This window comes from Hoplias malabaricus, chromosome 12 (genome assembly GCF_029633855.1).
Source record: "Hoplias malabaricus isolate fHopMal1 chromosome 12, fHopMal1.hap1, whole genome shotgun sequence".
Taxonomy (NCBI): domain Eukaryota; kingdom Metazoa; phylum Chordata; class Actinopteri; order Characiformes; family Erythrinidae; genus Hoplias; species Hoplias malabaricus.
Genome location: NC_089811.1, coordinates 24881813 through 24894245, shown reverse-complemented (window position 1 = coordinate 24894245; position 12433 = coordinate 24881813).

The window sequence follows — 12433 nt, the reverse complement described above, 5'->3', positions numbered from 1 at the left end:
AAGAACTGACCCCTTTTTTGATAAATTTGACTCCTCAGCCATCACATGAACCCACCGAGCCCTTCCACATCCAGGCCTCTTTTTGTATGTTTAATTCTGTTTCCCATCAGGACTGTTTCTGAAAATGTTATGTTACTCACAGTCTGGGGACGTTCCTCCAAAGTGAAATGGCTTAATGTAAAATAGATGCATCCCCCATGGTTTGTTTAAAATAGGGGAAGGCCATTATCAGTGAGAGCTCAGCAAAGGCAACAAGCCAACAGGAGATCAGGGGAGTTAGTGAGTTATCATCCTCGCTCCACACTCTGCATAATCACACAGCACATGCACCAGGACTATAACAACGTGGGGGAAAACAAATCATATTCCAAAAAAAAAAAAAAAAGAAAAAATATGTGCATGCTTTCAGATGTGAAAGCTGTTTGATGTGGACAAATGAAATATTGATTGGAGTCAGTAAGGCACCGGAGCCATGCTATTTTTACATTTAACATCACAGCATGTGTCTTCCTGGTCCTTGCTCCGACAAATAGATCTTTGTGTTTATTGCACGGCACATATTTATCATTGGCGGACAGGCTCTGAATTACGAGGTATGTCAAAAAGGCCTGCCATGATTGGCAAGCATTGTAAAAGTCATATTTATTAAAACTGATATAAGACAGCGCTTGGCAGGATTGCATGAACATCCATGGACACAAGAGCAACACTTGGTCACTTGAGACACTGGTCTACATTTAGCAAAGCTACAAAACAACCTACTACACTACAAGTTGAACATGAAGCTACACTTGATCATCAAAATGTCACTTAAGTTAGTGGGTGTAATTGACTTTGTAGGCGACATGGCTTGACAGGCATGGCAGAAATTCATATGTCTCCTTTCATATGTGCCAGACTACCATGACACTTCCTCCCACTTCATCCAACACTGGACACTGCCCCAGCCTACGCACAAGCAAATCAAATATGTGTCTAGGGACATTACTGTGTGTTTGTGTTTCTAATATGAGCTTTATGTTAATGTTTGGCATTGGCATTTTTAAATCACTTTCTGGAAATGATCTCATCAATAACCATGTCTTAAGAAAGAATTCATTATATACAAAATAAGGTCATGTGTGACAATACAGGGTAAAATCCTAGATAGCAATGAATAGTTAGCTTGGAAATTTGGCCCAAATATGGCACAAGTTCTCCTACAGTCCATATTTGGCCTTGAATGGCAGCACTGATGCAGGATGAGTCTGGTTGCCTGAACTCAACCACAAGTCCACATTATGCAGGCCAGATGTCAGGTGTGTTGTTAAACAAATCTGGGCCAAATTGATTTCTGGCCCACACAACACGTCATAACCCAAGTCAACCCCAGCTCAAGACAGTTGGCCCCTTTTGGCCCACACAACATTTTCCATTGCCATAACTTAGCCCTAAGTGTCAGAAATGACACAGATTAGGACCAAAGGTGTTTGCTATCCTACATCTAGAGATATACTAGCTGTTAAATTGTTATACTGTTATAACATATATAATATAATATAACTATTATATTTGTATCACATGAAGGTGGCCTTGAGCATCCTGGATTCATTTGGTACATTGTGCGCATTCTCAAAAATTTACCCTAAGTGCACTGCACACAAAAAGAGTAAAGGAAGTGCAAGCACGCAGCAGCATCAAAATTGCAGACAATGGCAATGCCATTGTCACAACATCTTTGACGTAGCAGCCTCACATAAAAATCTATGAAGGAGGAGTTATTGTCACTTTTCTTTCCAAGATCATAGAATTATCCAACTGCTAATCTCCTCATGTGATGCCATATTTACATTAGGCCTATCTGGAATGTTTTCATGGTTAGGGTTCTCCACTCTGCCCTCTGGTGGAAGCATGTGTAACGCAGCGCATAGGCACGACATATTCATGACACAGCTGGTTGTCAATGCAAGCAAAGCCAGTAAGCAAGTAAATCTTCAGCCTATTCATCATACAGAATCTACCACTGAGCACAACCCTACTAAATACATAGTAAGCCTACTGAGCACATAAAAGATTGAGTGATAAATGCACACAAGGCACCTAGCAAACGAGTGACAAACTAACTACCGGACAATCCTACTGAGAAACCTCCAAATGCATAACAAAACTACTGAGCACCTACTGAACCTACTAAGAATATAAATTTACTGACATATTAAACCAAGCAAGAAGATCAGATACAATTGTAATTGTAGTTTATTATAAACAGAAAGAAAGAAACAAGTCAAACAGCAGACAAACTAACAAAACTAAAAATGGAGCTGAAAACCAGAAAAGTGGTAAACCGTTACAGAACATACAACATGTCTGACTCTGGAAGTAAAACAATGCATTTTAAAACTGAGAGAGATGAAGAGCATCTCAGAGCATTTGGTAAGCATGGCTACTGATAGCTCCCAGATGGATGAAAAATAAGGTGTTTGGGTTTGTTTGTTTGTTTGTTATTTGTTTGTTTTGTGCCTCTGCATTTAACAGATCTGTAGTAGTGGGCAGAAACACACTCATCCAGAGTCATGGGCAGCCACCTTAACACGCACAGAGCAGCTGGGTGTTAGGTGCCTTGTTCAAACACACCTCAGTTATGAATGTTGAGGGAGGAGACAGTGTTGTAACTTCACTCCCCACCAAAAGGAATACATATCCAAACTCCTAAGTACAAGATATACATTTTTTGTATGCCAATACACCTACTGAGCATGCAAGAACAAGTGAAAATATAACAAATCTACAGAAAATCAAACAAACTGTAAATATCAACCTACTGAACAACAAACAAGTCTATTGCACCTACGGTAACTCTTAAGCACATTAACCTACTGAACACCAAGGTACAAATTATCTAACAGACCAACTGACCACCTAGGAAACATACTGAACTCTCAACAAACCTGTTCACATTACCAAACAAGCACATAGCACACCCCATAACCCTACAGAATATCTATCCAACCTACTAAGTACAAATATTATACTTCTGAACACCTACTAAATTTACAAAGCACAAACCTGTTGAGCGCAACACAGAAACCAGTGAGAACTAAGAGTACCTCAAGAATCTCCTGGGGACATGCGGAATCTACTGTCTAATAAAACAACTGAGGATGTCATATCAAATCTACATAGAATCTAACAAATCCATTCATCCATTCACTTATTTATTGTCTGTAACTGCTCATCTAGTTCAGGGTTGTGGTGGGTCTGAAGCCTACCCGGAATCACTAGGTGCAATGCAGGAACACACCCTGGATGGGGCACCAGTCCACCAGGGCGACACACACTCAAATCAAATCAAATCAAATTTATTTGTATAGCGCTTTTCACAACTGATGTTGTCACAAAGCAGCTTCACAGAATTCCAGTAAGACAAAGATTTGACATGAAATGTAAAAAAATGTAAAAACCCTCAAGTGAACAAGCCAGGGGCGACAGTGGCAAGGAAAAACTCCCTCAGCTGAGGAAGAAAGCTTGGGAGGAACCAAGGCTCACAAGGGGTGACCTATCCTCCTCTGGTCAATCTACTGGTAATAATAGTTAGTAGTCCGTGAGAACTTCAGTGTAGGGGCAGCTTCGAGGCACTTGGTGGTTGCTGGAGCGTGGGCAGCTGGTCTGAAGCGTGGAGGAGGATCTCGACAGTCATCCATCAGTGTCCAGACGGACAGGTGGGCAGTCATTTACTCGGAAAAATGTAAAGGGATGGAATTAATATTGAACTGTTTGGTGTTTGTAAAGCACCATTAGTGTGGCTAATGACTCCAGCATACCTGACTATGACAGCTTTAACTAAAAGGAGAGAACCAGAAGGACACACAGACACGGGAGCATCCTGAAACACTGGCATCCCTCCGCTCCACCGTCAACAAACCTGAGTGATCGTGAGAAGCGGCGGGACAACAGCATCAGCGTCTCACTTTACTATAATTCCGTGTCCATGGACCCCCCGGATCTGCCGCCTTTATCTATGAGGGAGCATTAACTACCAAAAGATAAACTAAACAAATGAGTTTTTAGCCTAGATTTGAAGACTGCGACTGTGTCTGAATCCCAAACATTTTCTGGAAGATCATTCCAGAGTTTGGGGGCTTTATAAGAAAAGGCTCTTCCCCCAGCTGAGGCCTCCTGAATTCTGGGAACAATTAAAAATCCAGTATTCTGTGATCTGAGTAAACGTGGAGGCTCGTGATAGGAAATTGTATCTTGAAGGTATTCAGGAGCAAGCCCATGTCGAGCTTTATATGTTAATAACTGAATTTTGTAGTCGATGCGGAATTTAACAGGCAGCCAATGAAGTGATGATAGAACTGGGCTGATATGTTCAAATTTTCTAGTTTTAGTGAGGACCCTGGCTTCAGCATTTTGAACTAAAAAAGTTTTCTTAAGTTGCTGCTGGTTGTCACACCTTGACACTTTCTGCTTTGTTTTCCTCTTCCATGTGCTCTGTTAGTTGTTTTCCTTCTCCTCACATGGCTTTGTTTATGTTCACTCGCTCCACCTCTTGTTCCGCCTCTCTGTAATTGTCCTCGTTATCTGTGTCAGGTGTGTCTAGTTAGTTCATGTATTCAAGCCCTCTTCCCTCACTTCCTGGTATCGGTCATTTTGAGTTTGTTCATCTCTTTGTTTGTTTCATGGTTTCATTGTGTTTGTTTCATGCTCACGTTTCTTCGTAGTGTTTCTCGTTTGTGTTTTGTAATGTGTGATCTCTAGCTTGCCCTGTTTCCTGCTCGTTAATGTTATTTCGTGTTTCTCGTCTAGTTCGTTTGTTTTGTTATTTCTTTATTAAAATTCCATGTTGTAGCGAGTGTGTCCGCCTCCCTGAATCTACTCATCACACCACCCTGACAGAATGACCGATCCAAAAATGGACACAGCTAGCACGGACTACCCCTTTAGGAGAGGTGTAATTCGCCGGACTCCGTTCCATAAAGATCCCGTGGAGGAGGCGTTGAGAGCGGCTTCAGAGTGGAGTCAACGGCTGCAGCTCATCTCCGGTGCGGTTCATTTCCCCCGAACAGAAGACTCGATTCATGAATCGAGTGATTCCTCCAGCGGGAATCGACGGAGCCGGAGGAGAAAACAGGCTGAAAGCCCAGCTCCAGAGAATTACCCCCTCAGGTCCGGGGAGATTTTTGGGGGGGCGTTATATACAAGGGCTGTTAGCCTCAGATCACAGGACATGGGAAATGAGGCTAACAGGGGCGCATCTCCAGAGGACCTAAGTTTAAAGTCCCTCGACAGTGCGCCCAAACCCGTTAAATCCAAGACGCGTGCTCGGCGAGCAGCACGAGCACCTGCATCGCTGGGCGTGTCAATTCCTGCTTCCGTAAAAGCGGCATCTACGGCCGCTCCGGTTCCTGTAAGAGCTGCACCAAGGTAGCGCCTCTCTTCATGCCCGCGGCACCTCCGGCCGCACCTGTCTTCGTGCCCGCGGCACCTCCGGCCGCACCTGTCTCCATGAGCGCAACGTCTACGGCCGCGTCTGTCTCCCTGAGCGCGGTGCCTACGGCCGCGCCTGTCTTCCTCAGCGCGGGGCCTCCGGCCGCGTCTGTCTCCATGGACGACGTCGCAGATTCTTCTGCCTCCGTGGACGTCGTCGCTAGGACCCCAGTTCCTAAACACCGCTCTGCGCTCACTCCTGACCTCCAGGAGAAGCTTACAGGCCTCATGGCACGCCTGGAGCTCTCCTTGAAGGCGGCGTCCGCTTCTCCTGTCTTTGAAGGAGCGACGCCCGCCTCTTCTGTTTCCGTGGACGACGGCGCAGATTCCTCTGCCTTCGTGGACGTCGTCGCACGTTCTCCAGTCTCCGTGGATGACGTCGTCGCAGTTCCGTCTGCCTCCGTGGATGACGTCGTCGCAGTTCCGTCTGCCTCCGTGGATGACGTCGTCGCAGTTCCGTCTGCCTCCGTGGATGACGTCGTCGCAGTTCCGTCTGCCTCCTTGGACGTCACTGCAGGTTCCCCTGTCTCCGTGGACGTCGTCGCAGGGTCTCCAGTCTCCGTGAGTACGGCTCCCTCAGCTGCTCCTATCTCCGAGACTGTGGCTACGGCCGTTTCTGCCCCTGAGACTGTGGCCACGGCCGTTTCTACCCCTGAGACTGTGGCATCGGCCGTTTCTACTCCAGTGACTTTGGCTAAGGCCGTTTTTGCCCATGAGACTGTGGCCCCGGCCGTTTCTAAGCCAGTGACTGTGGCTCCGGCCGTTTCTAAGCCAGTGAGTGTGGCTCCGGCCGTTTCTAAGCCAGTGACTGTGGCTCCGGCCGTTTCTAAGCCAGTGACTGTGGCTCCGGCCGTTTCTAAGCCTGTGACTGTGGCTCCGGCCGTTTCTAAGCCTGTGACTGTGGCTCCGGCCCCAAGGACTTCGAGGCCAATCCCCAGAACTGTACCCAGGCTGGCACCTTGGACAGTCCCACAGACACATGCCAGTCCTGGGTACCACCCAGTTGTTTTTGTCCCTGTCTCTGTCCCTGTTCTGGTTCCTGTCTCTGTCCTTGTCCCTGTGCCTTTGTCTGCCTTTCTTTCAATTCCGGTCCCTGTCACCATGTTTGTCTCAGTTCCTATTAATGTAATGGTCCCTGTTCCCTTGCCTCATGTCCAGTTCCCTGTATTATCACGAGTCCCATCTCCTCTTTCTACTTCTGTCCGATGTCCGTTTAAAGTCTAGTTCCTTGTTCCCTTTTCCATTCTGAGTCTTTTCTAGTTTGTCTTGTTCTTCTGGCCCCCTCCTGCGCCAGCTCCTGGAGAGTCTCGTTTTTCGCGCTCCGGGAGTTGCGCGTCTTGGGGGGGGCGTCTGTCACACCTTGACACTTTCTGCTTTGTTTTCCTCTTCCATGTGCTCTGTTAGTTGTTTTCCTTCTCCTCACATGGCTTTGTTTATGTTCACTCGCTCCACCTCTTGTTCCGCCTCTCTGTAATTGTCCTCGTTATCTGTGTCAGGTGTGTCTAGTTAGTTCATGTATTTAAGCCCTCTTCCCTCACTTCCTGGTATCGGTCATTTTGAGTTTGTTCATCTCTTTGTTTGTTTCATGGTTTCATTGTGTTTGTTTCACGCTCACGTTTCTTCGTAGTGTTTCTCGTTTGTGTTTTGTAATGTGTGATCTCTAGCTTGCCCTGTTTCCTGCTCGTTAATGTTATTTCGTGTTTCTCGTCTAGTTCGTTTGTTTTGTTATTTCTTTATTAAAATTCCGTGTTGTAGCGAGTGTGTCCGCCTCCCTGAATCTACTCATCACACCACCCTGACACTGGTGCATCCTGACAGTAGTGCGTTACAGTAGTCAAGCCTTGAAGTAATAAAGGCATGTACTAATGTTTCTGCATCCTGCAGGAATAAGGCATTTCTAATCTTAGCAATATTGCGAAGATATAAAAAAGCTGTCCTAGTGATACTGCCTATGTGTTGATCAAATGATAAATCCGGGTCAATTATGACACCAAGATTTTTTGCTGCTGAACCAGGTTTAACTGGAAAGTCAGCGAGATTTAAAATTAAATCTGATGATTTATTTCTTGCCACCTTTGGACCCAAAAGCAGGACCTCTGTTTTGTTGCTGTTTAGGAGGAGGAAGTTACGCAACATCCAGCCTTTCACGTCTTTTACACAGTCCTCTATTTTCTTTAATCTGTGTTTGTCATCGGGCTTGGCTGAAATATACAATTGCGTGTCATCTGCGTAACAGTGAAAGTTAATGTCATGGTTTCTTATAACTGTACCTAGCGGTAACATGTATAATGTAAATAATAATGGTCCTAAAATAGAGCCTTGTGGAATTCCAAATCTTACTTTAGAATAATTTGAATTTAGATTGTTTACTTTTACGAATTGATAACGTTCCCTTAAATAAGATTTGAACCATAATAGGGCTGTCCCTGTATTTCCAACCATGTTTTCTAACCTTTCTAGGAGAATATTGTGGTCTATTGTATTGAAGGCTGCGCTGAGGTCAAGAAGCACCAACAGGGATACGTGGCCTTGATCAGAGGCAAGAAGAAGATCATTTGTTATCTTGACTAGAACTGTCTCTGTACTATAATGTGGCCTGAATCCAGATTGGAATTTTTCATATATATGATTCTTATGTAGATATGAACTAAGTTGTTGGGCCACGGCTTTTTCTAAGATCTTGGACAGAAATGGCAATGGCGATTTGAAATAGGCCTGTAATTAGAGAGTGTACTAGCATCAAGATTTGGTTTCTTGATCATAGGTTTAATAACTGCTAGTTTAAAAGCTTTGGGTACATGGCCCAGGCTAAGGGATGAGTTTACTATAGTTAAAAGAGGATTGATAATAGCTGGTAGTACTTCTTTGAGCAATTTTGTGGGAATTGCATCAAATGTGTAAGTTGTACAGTTTGCGGAGTTGATAATCTTCTCTAGTTCTAACTGTGGAAGTGGGTAAAAGGTATCAAGTCTTTCTTTTACAATTACATTATGTTTTATATCATTCACATCGGGTGGCAGCCAGGTCGGATTTAATCCTGTGGCTTGAGTTTGTTGTCTAATATTCTCAATTTTATTATTAAAAAAGTACATAAAATCTTTACTGGTGAGAGTTGCTGGAATTAGTTGTTCGGAACCTGCTTGATTTTTTGTAGTTCTGGAAAACACACTAAACAGTGCTCTCGGATTATTTTTATTATTGGAGATCAGCGAGGCCAGATATGCTGAGCGAGCTTTGGTGAGGGCATTTCTATATTCTATAAGGCTGTCCTTCCAGGCAGAATGGAACACTTCCAGGTTGGTTGATCGCCATTTCCGCTCTAGTTTCTGTGATGTTTGTTTTAAAGTAAGGATTTTATCATTATACCATGGTGCAAGCTTTTTCTGTCTTATACTTTTATGTTTAAGTGGTGCTACCTTTTCTAAAGTAGATCGACAGGTATTTTCTAAGTAGTCAGTTAGTACATCTAGGTCCATTAAGTCTGATGGAGTGGGAACTGGTGTTGATATTTCTGGGAGGTTTTCTATAAATTGTAGGGCGGTAGATGGTTTTATTATACGCTTTGTAGAATAGCGAGGGGTCTTACATATATTATGGCTAAGACGTAGCTCATATGAAATTAGGTAATGGTCGGAGATTGCTAAGAGTCTAAGATTGAGGTAAATGCCTTTTTTAGTGGGTCACATTCCTTCTCAAAATGGATATTGAAATCTCCTGCAATTATAACTTTATGATATAATTCAAAAAGCAAAATCGCTGAAGTAATGCCCTGGTGGTATGTAAATGTTGCATAATAAAAATGCGTCCTGTTTTGTGACCGGATTTGTAATAATGGTGGAGAGAACCTCAAAAGAAGTGAAGGTGTCACATTGTTTAAGACTAATTTCTAGGGTATTTTGGTAAATTACACATACTCCACCTCCTTTGCCTGATAATCTTGGGCTATGTACATAATTAAATCCTAGGGGGGTGGCTTCATTTAGTGCTGAATATTCATTTGGTCTAACCCACGTTTCCGTGAGACAGAAAATGTTGAATTTATGATCACTTATGATATCATTTACGATGACTGCTTTTGAGTTTAGTGATCTTATGTTGAGTAACCCAAATTGTAGTTCTGAGGTGTTGCCGCTATCATATGTGTATGATTTAATATTGATTAGGTTGCTGAAACAGGCTGATTTTGTTTTTCTACTTTTACATTTAGTTCGGGGGAAAGACACAGTCTCAATACAGTTGAACCTAGGTGATGCCTCAAGGCAGTTCGCAGACGGTCGGTTTAGCCGCTCTGGATTGTCAGCAGCAGTCTACACTACTCTGCTGACTAACTAAAAGCCTATGTGCTATGCTGCAAGACAGTAAGGCAGCACCCTCCCGTGTGGGGTGGATACCATCCCTACCTATAAGGCCAGGCTTGCCCTCGAAACGTAACCAATTGTCTATAAAGCCCACTTGATTTTCAGAACACCACTTGGACATCCAGCAGTTTAACACAGAAAATCTGCTGTAGACTTCAGCGCCACGCCACATTGGTATGGGACCAGAGCAGATTACGGCATCGGACATCGTCTGGGCCAGTTTAATCTCTGTAATATTACTCTGTAATATTACCCTTAGTTACCTCAGACTGCCGCAGACGAATATCATTGGCCCCTACATGAATGACTATCCTCGAATATCTCCTATTAGCTAACAGTCTAAGGTTGCCACTAATATCCGGCGCTCTGGCTCCCGATAAACAGCTAACTGTTACTGCCGGCACCCCTAAAGGAGTAGCTAATTTCATGTGTCGAACAATAGAGCAAACCTGTTTGACACGCAAATCGGAGGAGCGTGGTGTCCCGGTGGGCTAGCTTTGGCCTCAGCGTTAGCATCAGCCTTAGCTTTCCGGCTATGTCGCCGAGACATCACCCATTCACCCCGCTGTGAGGGCTCTAACGCCGGAGTCGAGGGGGTGCTAACTCTCCCTAAGGCACCCGGAGTTGCTAGCACTGAATCACACTGTTTATCCCTTGATAATAATAAGCTCCGGATGCGCACTTCTAGCTGATCCACTTTATCCACCAGAGAGCTAACTAGCTGACACTTAGCACAAACACAACCACTGTCATTGTCGCATGAGGTGGAAAAGGGGATTAAACTAAACATGCCACACTCTGAGCAGGCAAAACAGCCAGTAGTAGCCATGGAATTACAGGTACTTAACGCTTTTAGTTGAACTTACACCAAAAACGGTTCTCCAGGGTCCGGTGGCAGTTTTAGTGCCTCTGTAATAAATATCCCTGCAGAGACAATCTATAAGATAGATCTATGGATGGTTAGTAGGTTATAAAAACAGAAATAAGTACAGAAATAACAGTAGAAACAAGTAACAGGAAAACCAGAGCGATCAAAACAGCTTCTTCTAAACGGGTACAGCAATCACACATTCACTCTAACTTATGAGTAACCAATGTGTGTTTTTGGACCGTGGGATGTCCAAACCAGAGCACCTAGTGGAAACTCACACAGACACAAGGAGAACACACTCACCCAAGGTGGGGCTCACACCCACAACCCCTGGATCTTAGAAGTGTGACTGGGCCACCATGTTGCTAGAATGCAACAACTTTAGCAAGCATAATTAAAAAATAAAATCTACAGGACTGAGTATATAACATAACTTTTCTTGCTATTTTAGGTCATGTTGTGCCTCACACTATAAAGCCACATATCAGATCCACTACTCATCAGGCATTCTAACCTAATAAACAATTAACACATTGTGCTTGCTCTATTTGGAGAGAGATAACAGTCTTGGCATTTTGCTTTTAAACAAAAAAATTGTGTTTGTGCGAAGAGAGAGAGAGAGAGAGAAAGAGAGAGAGAGAGAGGGCACAAGGGAGCACAAGATGGAGAATCTCATTAAGTTAAATCCATTTTGCTTCCTAGAATTATTGCAATTATTGTACATTTTTTTCCATTATAGGTTCTTATCTATCCTTAATGAAATTTGACGCCTAAGGTTGTACAAGGACAAACAACCAATGATAGCAAGTTGGCATTTTAGTTTAAAAAAGTAAGCCTTAAAACTGAGACTGTACTGAACTTCAAAATATAATTTAAGTAAATGGAGTAGAGTCCAATATTTGAAGGCAGTCTGGTTACTCATGTAGTATGTACTCACCTGAATGAGTCTGCAAGTCGTTTGCTGGCTAACAAAGGATTGTGTCGTGTTTTTCATTGAGGCAAATAGTATGAGTATGTATTCAAGGTTACATCTGCTTCAGACTATGAAGATACTCTGCAGTTGCTTGAAAAGTGAGTGGGAAGTAGGCAGTGTACTGCACACTGTACAAGGTTGACCATTTAAAATAACAAGGACACATTCTTTAAAATACTTGCTTGTTATTTTTAAATTTGTTGTTTTTTTTTACTCCATGAATTTTATGGAAATATTTTACACTATTCCTGCCATATAAGATAATTCAGTTTCACCTTAACCTTGATCCAAGTGGTGAGATGCAGAACAAGAAAAGCAAACAATTCTGGATTCAAGCTGTAAAGTCCATGTTTTGTGTGATTTCCAGGGTATTGACCATTGTGTGATTTATCTGCTTTCTGATTTGTAAAGAAAAAGAAAATGGGGGGGGGGGGCAGTAAACATGCCTATCTGGTGATTGTGTTTAACTGGAGGTGAGGCACATTTTTTTTGTCCGCTGCTCTTGTTCACCAGCTCAGCAGCACAACTCTGGAGCGATACTCCAAAATACTAATTTTTAACCTAAATAGAGAGAACTTTGCATCGTTTAAAGCATGACAGATATCACTACAATCTGAATCCACTGTAAACAATGGCTAGACCATGACATTTTATTGACTTGATGCGTTTATCTCGGTCTCTGCCCTGATTTATACAGAGCAGCTTTGAATAATGCAGCCTTGTTTCCCAGTAGATCTGGTGTAAATACGGACCGGCTCGCCG